The sequence below is a fragment of the Hypanus sabinus genome, chromosome 8 (assembly GCF_030144855.1).
Source record: "Hypanus sabinus isolate sHypSab1 chromosome 8, sHypSab1.hap1, whole genome shotgun sequence".
NCBI classification, from domain to species: domain Eukaryota; kingdom Metazoa; phylum Chordata; class Chondrichthyes; order Myliobatiformes; family Dasyatidae; genus Hypanus; species Hypanus sabinus.
The window spans coordinates 43433657-43444789 of NC_082713.1; positions in this window are offsets into that span (position 1 = coordinate 43433657).

Genomic DNA, 11133 nt, shown 5'->3' on the forward strand with positions numbered 1-11133 from the left:
ATACACTTCCTGACACTGTATTCCATCTGCCACGTCTTTGCCCATTGGCCTGATCTAAGTCCTTCTGAACCTCCCTATTTCATAAAACTACCCACCCCTCCACCTATCTTCATATCATCTGCCAATTTTGCAACAAAGCCATAAATTCCATCATCCACATCATTGACTCATAGCATAAAAAGAATTGGTCCCAAAACACACCCCTGTGGAACACCAGTAGTCACCAGCAACCTACCTGAAAAGGCTCCCTTTATTGCCACTCTTTGCCTCCTGACAATCAGCCACGGCTTTATCCATGCTGGAATCTTTCCTGTAATATCATGGGCTCATAGTTTGTTTTGCAGACTCATGTGTGACCCTTTGTCAAATGCACTCTGAAAATCCAGATACGCATCAACAGGTTCCCCTTTGTCTATCTTTCCTGTTAGTTCTTCAAAGAATTCCAACAGATTTGTTAGGTAATATTTTTCCCTGAGGGAAAAATACTGACTACAGCCTATTTTATCATGTGCCTCCAAATACCCTGAAACCACATCCTTAATAATTGACTTCAACACCTTCCCAGTCACTGAGGTTGCCTATAATTTCATTTCTGCTTCTCTCCCTTCTTGAAGAATAGAGTGACATTTACAACTTTCCAGTCTTCTGGAACTGTTCCAGAATCTAATGATCCTTGAAAAAACTTTACAAATGCCACCACAATCTCTTCAGCCACCTCTTTCAGAACCCTAGGGTGTACACCATCTGGTCCAGGTGACGTATCTACCTTCAGACCTTTCAATTTTCCCAAGAACCTTCTCTCTGGTCGTGGTAACTTCACACATTTCATGATTCTTGTTACATAGGATGTCCACCATACTGCTAGTGTCTTCCACATTGAAGGCTGAGGCAACATACTTATTCAATTCACCTGCCATTTCCTTGTCCCCTTTACTACCTCTCCAGCACTGTTTTCCAGCAATCCAATATCAACTCTCACCTCTCATTTACACTTAATGTATCTGAAGAAACATTTGGTATCCTCTTTAATATTATTGACTAGTTTACTTTCATATTCCAACTTTACCTTCTTAATGACTGTTTTAGTTGCCTTCTGTTGGTTTGGCAGCTTGAAACCTGTACTCAGTTGAAATTAGAAGAATGCGGGGTGATCTCATTGAAACCTACCGAATATTGAAAGGACTAGATGGGGTGGATGTGGAGAGGATGTTTCCTATGTTGGGAGTATCCAGAACAAGAGGGCACAGCCTCAAAATTGAGGGGCAACCTTTTAGAACCAAGGTAAGGAGGATTTTAATTTTTAGCCAGAGGGTAGTGAATCTGTGGGATGCTCTGCCACAGACTGAGGTGGAGGCCAAGTCTGTGGGTATATTGAAAGCAGAAGTTGAGTTCCCTGAGCCATCGGGGCATCAAAAGATGTGGCGAGAAGACAGGTGTATAGGGTTGAGTGGGATAATGGAATGATGGAACAGACTCGATAGGCTGAATAGCCTTAATTCTACTCCTATATCTTATGATCTCATGGTATTTAAAAGCTTCCCAATCCTCTAACTTCCCACTAATATTTGCTTTATTATATGCTTTTACTTTGTCTTTTATGTTGACTTGACTTCTCTTATTAGTCATGGTTGAGTTATCTTGCCTTTAGAATACTTCTTTCTCTTTGGGATGTATATATCCTGTGCTTTCTGAATTATTTCCAGAAATTTCAGCCATTGGTGCTTTGCCATCATCCCAGCCAGTGTTCTTTCCCAGTCATTTTTGGACAACTTCTCTCTTGTGCCTCTGTAATTTCCTTTATTCCACTGTAATGATTATACATCTGACTTTAGTTTCTGCTTCTCAAATTTCAGGGTGAATTCAGCCACATTATGATCACATTATGGGTTCTTTTACCTCAGAATCAGCAGCAGTTCAATGCAATACATAATCTAGCAGAGAGAGAAAAAAATAAATAAAATAAAACATAATACATAATACATAAACAAGTAAAAATGTATATTGAATAGAGTTTTTAAAAAGTGCAGAATAGAAATACTGTATATTAAAAAAAGTGAGATAGTGTCCAAAGCTTCAACGTCCATCCAGGAATCGGATGGCAGAGGGGAAGAAGCCATTCCTGAATCACTGAGTGTATGCCCCCAGGCCCCTGCATCTCCCACTCGATGGCAACAGTGAGGAAAGGGCATGCTTAAGTTCTCTTATTAATTCCAGTTCATTGCACAAGACACAATCCAGAATAGCTAATACTCTAGTGGGCTCAAACAAAAGCTGCTCGAAAAAGCCATCTCGTAGGCATTCCAGAAACACCCCTCCCCTTTTTAAATCCCACGCCAACTGATTTCCCCAATCTACCTGAATATTGAAATTCCCTATGACTTGCAACATTGTCCTTTTGGCATGCATTTTCTATCCCCCATATCCTTACTATTGTTTACAGGTCTGTATATGCCTCACATCAGGGTCTGTTTACCTTTTAAATCCCTTAGCTCTATTCTCAACAATTAAACATCTTCCAACCCTTTGTCACCTCTTTCAAATAATTTGATTTCATTTTTTAACAACAGAGCCATGCCACCCCCTGTGCGTTTCTGCCTGTCCTTTGAATACAAAGTGTATCATTGGACATTAAGCTCCCAGCTATAATCTTCTTTCAGCCATGATTCAGTGCGTACAATATCATACTTGTCAATCTGTAACTGTGCTACATGTTCATTGACCTCATTCCTTATATGTTGTGAAATTTCTTTTTTCAGCAGCAGTACAATGCAATATATAATAATTCAGAAAAAGCTGTGAATTACAGTAAGTATGTATATATTAAATAGTTAAATAAGTAGTACAAAAATAAAACTAAAAAATGTAGTGAGGTTGTGTTCACGGGTTCAATGTCCATTCAGATATCAGGTTGCAGAGGGGAAGAAGCTGTTCTTAATTGATGAGTGTGTGCTTCAGGCTCCTGTACCTCATTTCAGATGGTAGCAATGAGAACTGGGTATGTCCTTGGTGATGGGGGGGCTTAAAGATGGATGCTGTCTTTTTGAGGCATCGCTCCTTGAAGATGTCCTGGATCTACGAAGGCTAGGGCCCATGATGCAGCTGACTATGTTTACAACTCTCTGCAGCTTATTTTGATCCTGTGCAGTAGCCCCTCCCCAGTTCCAGATGGTGATAGAGCCTGTTAGACTGCTCTTCATGGTACTTCTGTAGAAATGTCTCAGTGCCTTTGGTAACATACCAAATGATCTCAAATGCCTAATGTAACATAGCCACTGTCGTACCTTCTTTTATCTACATCAATATGTTGGGCCTAGGATAGGCCCACAGAGATACTGACACCCAGTTACCTGCCTCAGTGACTATCACCCAGTGGCACTTACATCCACAGTGAAGTGTTTTGAGAGGCTGGTGCTGAAACATATCAGATCCTACTTATGTGGTGACTTGAATCCATTCCAGTTTGCCATCTGGAGCAACAGATCCACAGAAGATGCCATCTCATTGGCTCTTCACACAACACTGAAACATCTGGACAACAAAGATGCATGCATCAGGATTCTCTTTATCAATTACTGCTCAGCATTTAATACCCTCATCCCCCTCAAAATTAATCAGTAAACTCCATGCCCTGGGCCTTAATATCACCTTGTGCAACTGGATCCTGGATTTCCTCACTCACAGACCCCTGTCAGTTCAGAAAAGCAAAAACATCTCCAACACAATCTCCATCAGCACAGAAACAATGGGGGGGGGGGGGTTTGTATGTAGACCCTGCTCTACTCCCTTTACACCTATGACTGCGTGGATATGCACAGCTCCAACACCATATTCAAGTTTGCTGATGCCATCACTGTAATGGGCCATAACAAAGGTGGTGATGAATCAGCATACAGGAGATTGAAAATTTGGCTGAGTGGTGTCATAACGACAACATCTCACTCTATGTTAGCTAGACTAAGGAACTGATAGTAGACTTCAAGAGGTCTATGATCTAGTCCTTACTGGAGGCTCAGAGATGAAGATTGTATCTTTAAAGACCTAGGCATTACTATGTCAGAGAACCTATCACGGACCCATCATATAAATGCAAAGAAAGTACAACTGCCTCTACTTCCATGAGGAGTGTGCAGAGATTTGGCAAGAAATCAAAAACTTAGACAAATGTCTACAGAAGCATAGTTGGAAAGTGTTTTGACTGGCTGCATTATGGCCTGGTATGGTAACACCAATGTCTTAGAATGGAAAATAGTAGGGGATTCAACACAGTACATCACTGGTAAAGCTCCCTCAACCATTGATCTCATCTACATGGAACATTGTCATAAGAAAGCAGTATCCATAATCAAATATCCTCATCTCCCAAGTCATGCTCTCTTCTCGCTGCTGCCATCAGGTAGAAGGTACAAGTACCTCAGGACTTGCACCACTGGGATTTTATGAAGTTACTACCCCTCAGCCATCAGGCTCCTGAACAACAGAGAATAACTACACTCATCTATTGAGATGCTACCACTACAACATTATCTTATTTTAAGGATTCTTTACTTTGTTATTTCATTCTCTCATTATTTTTTGATATTTATTTATAGTTGCATATGCACAGTTTACTGTCTTATATGTGTTACGTATCCCGTAACTGGATAACTTACCAGCAAAGATAGAGAGGTCCATTGGAGTCTGATGGCACTATTTTCGAACGTTTTTATTCATAAAGGGGGGCACAAAAGTAAGGTTAATACAAGCATTCAGACCATATACATCGGCAAAACTCAATCTAAAGCGCGGGTATAGCAATAATCATCATTAAGAAATCATCTCGACGGTTGTCTAGGGGATAATATATTGTCCGTTGGAAATATAAAAGTCACTCAGAAGTCTGCAGGCTTCAGTCTTTTTGGGGAATTGCTGGGTTTCACGTTTTTCAGAGGGAGTGAGGAGAAACGGAAAAACTTGCCCGGGTCTTTGATGAAGCAACTCCATTGAATCAGGGGAGCGTTGTTTTCCTGGTATTAGTTCGAAGTCCTTCTCGGTATCCTCAGCCATCCACACCCCAGGCAGAGAAGTTACGGAGCGCACGTGGCTTTTGACTGGCTTCCAGCTATCACGGGAGCGTTGAGCAATCGAGTCCTTCTGGTGCGTCACTGGGGTACCGCCTCCTGCAGTCCCCTTTTATCTTGACTTGCAGAGTTGTAGATGTCCATCAAAGTAGGGTGATGCAATCCCCACCCCCACATTGCCCGAGGGTGTCCATATCTGTGGTAGCTGTCACGTAGCAGGGTCATGCACTTAGCACAGGTGTCTCTAAGAGCCATGGCCAAAACCGTTACATTGTCTCTCATTTTCCTGGGTCCGAGACCCGAATTAATAGTGCTCTTGCGATTCACCGGAAGGAGGGGGCTTCGGCCCCTCAGAGCCGTGGTACATTCATAACATATGCTCTACTTGATCTTTCATTGATCCTGCTTACAGTTACCATTCTATAGATCTGTGATTATGCCCACAGGAAGAAGATTCTCAGGGTTGTATGTGATGACATGTATGTACTCTGATAATAAAGTTTGCTTTGAACTTGAAATTGCTCACTCTTTCCTCTTCTAACCCCTCTATGAGGACTGGTATGTGTTCCCTCTTCTTACCCCTTTTGAAGTCTACAACCCGTTCTTTGGTCTCACTGAGGTTGAGTGGAAGGTTGTTGCTGCAACACTACTCAACTAGCAGATATATCTCGCTCCGGTACACCCTCCTGACACCATCTGCAATTTTGCCAATAGTTGTGTCATCAGCAAATTGATAGATGGCATTTGAGCTGTGCCTGGCCACACTGTCATGGGTGCAGAGAGAGCAGAGTACTGAGCTAAGCACACATCCCTGAGGTGCACCAGTGTTGATTGTCAGCTAGTGCGTTAACTGCTGAGTTGTAGTCAAAGAACAGCATCCTGGCATCAGGATTGAACACACTGATGGCAGAAGGGAAGAAGCTGTTCTTAAAATGCTGAGTGTGTGTCTTCAGGCTTCTATATTTCCCTCCCAGTAGTAGAAACACAAAGAAGGCATGTCCCATATGGTGAGGATCCTTACCACCTTCTTGAAGTACTGCCTCATGAAGATGACCTGAGTGGCAAAGAGGATTGTTCCAGTGGTGGAATCATCTAAGTCTACAAGATTCAGCAGCCTTTTGCGATCCTGTGCATTGGGGGCTCCATGCTGGATTCTGATGCAACCAGTCAGAATGCCTCCACCGTGCATTGTGGACTCAGCAGTCATGGTGTAAGTGGGCCATCTTCAGAGCAAGTAGCTAAGGTTTTGGCTCAAGAAGATTTGGCAAGGAGAGGCAGAGCTGAGTTTGGGATTTCTGTCAAGCTCCTGTTTGCTTATCTACATGTGCCCAGCTACAGTAATGAGCATAGAACCCAGGTCAGTGGTGTGCTCCACCTGCAGCATGTGGGGTACCTCAGAGACCACCTGACGACTACCCCAACAAGAAGTGCATGTGGGTGCAACGTCTTAGGGAATATTAGGGAACTAGAGCTGGATCTGGATGATCTTCAGCTCATTTGCCAGAATGAGAAGGTGATAGATAAAAACCCCAGGAAGGTAGTTAACACTTAAGTTGCAGGAGGCTGGGTGACTGTCAGAAGAGGGAAAAGGAATGGGCAGGTAGTGCAGACTACCCTTGTGGCCATTACCCTCAAAAACAGGCATGCCTCTTACAGTCAGGAGGGACACGTACAAGGTACAGAAGAGGTGGTTTGCACCCGAACTGGAAGGAACGATTAATATCCTAGCAGGAAGGTTTGCTTTCGCTGCACAGAGGGGTTTAAACTAGAGTTACAGGGGGACAGGAACAAGAGTGCTAGAACATTTAGTGGAGAGGTTGTGGATACATCAGACAAAGTCAGGAATCAAAAGGTTGAGCATGGTGTGACTAATAGCCTGAGCTGCATATATTTCAATGCAAGAAGTATCGTAGGGAAGGAAGATGAACTCAGGGCATGGATCAACACCTGAAATTATGATATTGTAGCTATTAGTGAGACATTGATTTGTGGGGGGGGGGGGGCAGGACTAGCAGCTCAATATTCCAGCATTCAGTTGTTTTAAATACAACAGAGTAGGAGGGATTGAAGGAAGAGGGTTGGTGTTATCAGTCAGGGAAAATGTCACAGCTGTGCTCGGTCAGGACAGATTGGAGAACATGTCTAGGAAGGAATTATGGGTGGAACTGAAAAATAACAAAGGTATGACCACTTTAATGGGGCTATATTACAGACCACCCAACATACTGAGGATTTAATGGAACAAATTTGCAGACTGTTGCAAGAGACATAAGATTGTTGTGGTAAATGATTTTAACTTTCCACATACTATAAAAGGACTACAGATAGAGTTTGTCATATGTGTACAGAAATGAGAGCGCATGCGATACTTGATCTGCTATTAAAGAATGCATCAGGGCAGGTGACAGAAGTCTGTGCAGAGTAATACTTTGCATCTAGTGATCACAATGCCATTAGTTTCAAAGTAAATATACAGAAAGGTAGGTCTGGTTCTCAGTTTGAGATTCAAAATTTGAGAAAGGCCAATTTTGATAATAATAGAAATAATCTGGCAAGAGTGGGTGTTTATAGAGTATACAAAATGGAAGAGAACACTTCAGAAGAAAATCAAGAGGACTAAAAGAAGGAATGAGTTTGCCCTAGCAGACCAAGTGAGGGAGAATCCTAGGGGATTCTACAGATGTGTTAAGAGCAAAAGGATTTCAAGGGACAAAATTGGTCCTCTGGAAGGACAGATTGGTAATCTATGTGTGGAGCCAGAGAGATGAGGGAGATCTTAAATAAATTTTTTGTGTCTGTATTTATTCAAGATACAGACACAGAGTCTATAGTAGTGTGGCAAAGTAGTATCAACTTCATAAACCCTATATAGATAGCAGAGGAAGAGTTTGCCGCCCTGAGGCAAATCCTCACAGAGGGATCAGAAGTGGAGAGAGTGAGCAGTTTCAAGTTCCTGGGTGTCAAGATCTCTGAGGATCTAACCTGGTCCCAACATATTGATGTAGTTATAACGAGGGCAAGACAGCGGCTATACTTTATTAGGAGTTTGAAGAGATTTGGCATATCAACAAATACACTCAGAAACTTCTACAGTTGTACTGTGGAGAGCATTCTGACATCACTGTCTGGTATGGGGTGGGGGGGAGGGGGCTATTGCACAGGACCGAAAGAAGCTGCAGAAGGTTGTAAATATAATCGGCTCCATCTTGGGTACTAGCCTACAAAGTACCTAGGATATCTTTAGGGAGCGATGTCTCAGAATGGCAGCATCCATTATTACGGACCTCCAGCACCCAGGGCATGCCCTTTTCTCACTGTTACCATCAGGGAGGAGGTTCAGCAGCCTGAAGGTACACACTCAGCGATTCAGAAACAGCTTCGTCCTTTTTGCCATCCGATTCCTAAATGGACATTGAATCTTTGGACACTACCTGACTTTTTAAAAAATATACAGTATTGCTGTTTTTTGCACTTTTTTGTAATCTATTCAATCTATGTGCTTGTTTATTTATTATTATTTTTATTTTATTTATTTTTTTCTCTCGCTGCTAGATTATGTTTTGCATTGAACTGCTGCTGCTAAGTTAACAAATTTCACGTCACATGCCGGTGATAATAAACCTGATTCAGATTCTGAATTAGGGTGGACAAATCCCCAGGACCGAACAAGCTGTTGCCTCAGAACCTGTGGGGGGCAAATGCAGAAATTGCTGGGGCCCTAGCAGAGATATTTAAATCATTCTTGGTGACAGGTAGAGGATTGGAGGATAAGCAATGTTTTTCCACTGTTCAAGAAAGGCTCTAAAATAAACCAGGAAATTACAGTCCGATGAGCCTGACATCAGAAGTGGAAAAATTATTGGAAGATATTCTAAGAGAACGGATATATAAGTATTTGAATAGACATGGACTGATTAAGTATAGTTAGCAAGATTTTGTGTGAGGTAGGTCACATCCAACCTATGTTATAGAGTTTTTTGAGGAAGTTACCAGGAGAATCGATGAAAGCAAGGCAGTGAATGTTGTCTACATGGATGTTAGTAAGGATTTGACAAGGACGCACATGGGAGGTTGGTCAGAAGATTCACTCACTCGGCACTCCAGATGAAGTAGTAAATTGGATTAGACACTGGCTTTGTTGGCAAGGCAGAGAGTGGTGGTAGATGGTTCCCTCTCTAGCTGGAAGCCTGGAACTAGTGGAATGCCGCAGGGATCGGTGGTGGGTCCGTCGTTGTTTATCATCTATCAACAGTGAGGAAGTCTAGCAATGCTTGCAGAGGAATCTGGACCAGCTGGAAAAATGAGCTGAAAATGGCAGGTGGAATTTAATGCAGACAAGTGCAAGGTGTTGTACTTCAGTAGGACCAACCAGGGTAGATCTTACACAGCAAAAGGTAGGGCACTGTGGAGTGTGATAGAACAAAGGTATTTGAGAATACCGGTACATAATTCCTTGAAAGTGACATCACGGGTAGATAGGGTCAAAAAGAATGCTTTTGGCACATTTGCTTTCATAAATCAATATATTGAGCACAGGAGATAAGGTGTTAAATTGAAGTTGGATAAGACATTTATGAAATCTAATTTGGAGTATTGTGTGTAATTTTGGTCACCTGCCTACAGGTAAGATGTAAAAAAGGTTGAAAGATACAGAGGAAATTTACCGGGTTGTTGGCTGATGTAGAAGATCTGAGTTATAAGGAAAGATTCAATACATTAGGACTTTATTCTCAGAATGTAGAAGACTAAGAGGAGATTTGATAGAGATATCCAAGATTCTGAGGGGTATACATAGGGTATACATACAAGCAGGCTTTTTCCACTGAGGTTGGGTGGGACTATAAACAGAGGTCATGGGTTAAGGGTGAAAGGTCAAATGTTTAAGGGGAAAATGAGGGGAAACTTACTCACTCAGAGGGGCATGAGAGTGCGGAATGAGCTGCCAGCTTAAGTGGTGCATACAAGCTTGATTTATACATTTAAGAGAAGTTTTGATAAGTACATGGAAGCTAGCGATATGGAGGACAGTGGTCCTGATGCAGGTTGATGGGAGTAGGCAGTCTAAATGGTTTATCATGGACTAGATGGGCTGAAGGGCCTGTTTCTGTGCTATACTTTTCTATGACTGAGGGGAAACAGCAGCAACTAAGTCTCTGGCACCAAGTTTGGCTCTGTGGCTCAGAGGGGAAGGGGGTGAAGAGGAGAACAGTGGTGAAAGGAGATTGAATATTTTGGAGAATAGACAGGGGATTTTGTGGATGTGAAAGAGACTCCTGGATGTTATGTTGCCCCTCAGGTGCCAGGGTCAGGGACATTTCATTTCGGATCCATGGCATTCTTAAAGGGGAGTGTATACAGCCTAAAGTTGTTGAACATGTTGGTATCAATAACATAGGTTGGAAAAAGGATGAGGTCCTGGAGAGGTAATATAGAGAGTTCAGTAGGAAGCTGAAAAGCAACACCTCAAGACTACTAGTTTCTAGTTTGCTGAATGTGCCACACATCAGTGAGGGAAAGAATAGGTTGATTTGGCAGATGAATGTCTGGCTGAAGAATTGGTTTCATATCTATGGATCATTGGGATTTCTTCTGTGGAAGGCATTACTGTACAAACTGGACAGCTTACACCTGAGCAACACATGAAGGGTCTCAGCCCAAAGTATCAGCTGTTCACTCTTTTCCTTAGATGCTGCCTGGCCTGATGAGTTCCTCCAGCATTTTGTATGTGTTGCTGTAAAGATTCTAGGATGTTTTCAATTCTCGTTGGGGATAGCCATGAGAATTATAGATCGATGAGTCTAAAGTCAGTGGTTCACAAGCTATCGGAGAGGATTCTTAGAGACAGGTTTTATGAGCATTTGGAGAGGCATAGTCTGATAAGGGTGAGTCAACAGGCTTTGTAAGGAGCAGGCCTTGCCCCTCACAATTCTTGAATTCTTTGAGGAAGTGACAAAACAAATTGATGAAGGTAGAGCAGTGTATGGATTTTAGTAAGGCATTTAATGACGTTTCCTGGATCCCATACCTCCTGAATTTCTGAATGAGCCAACCATTTGGGAACTTTGTCAAATCTCTT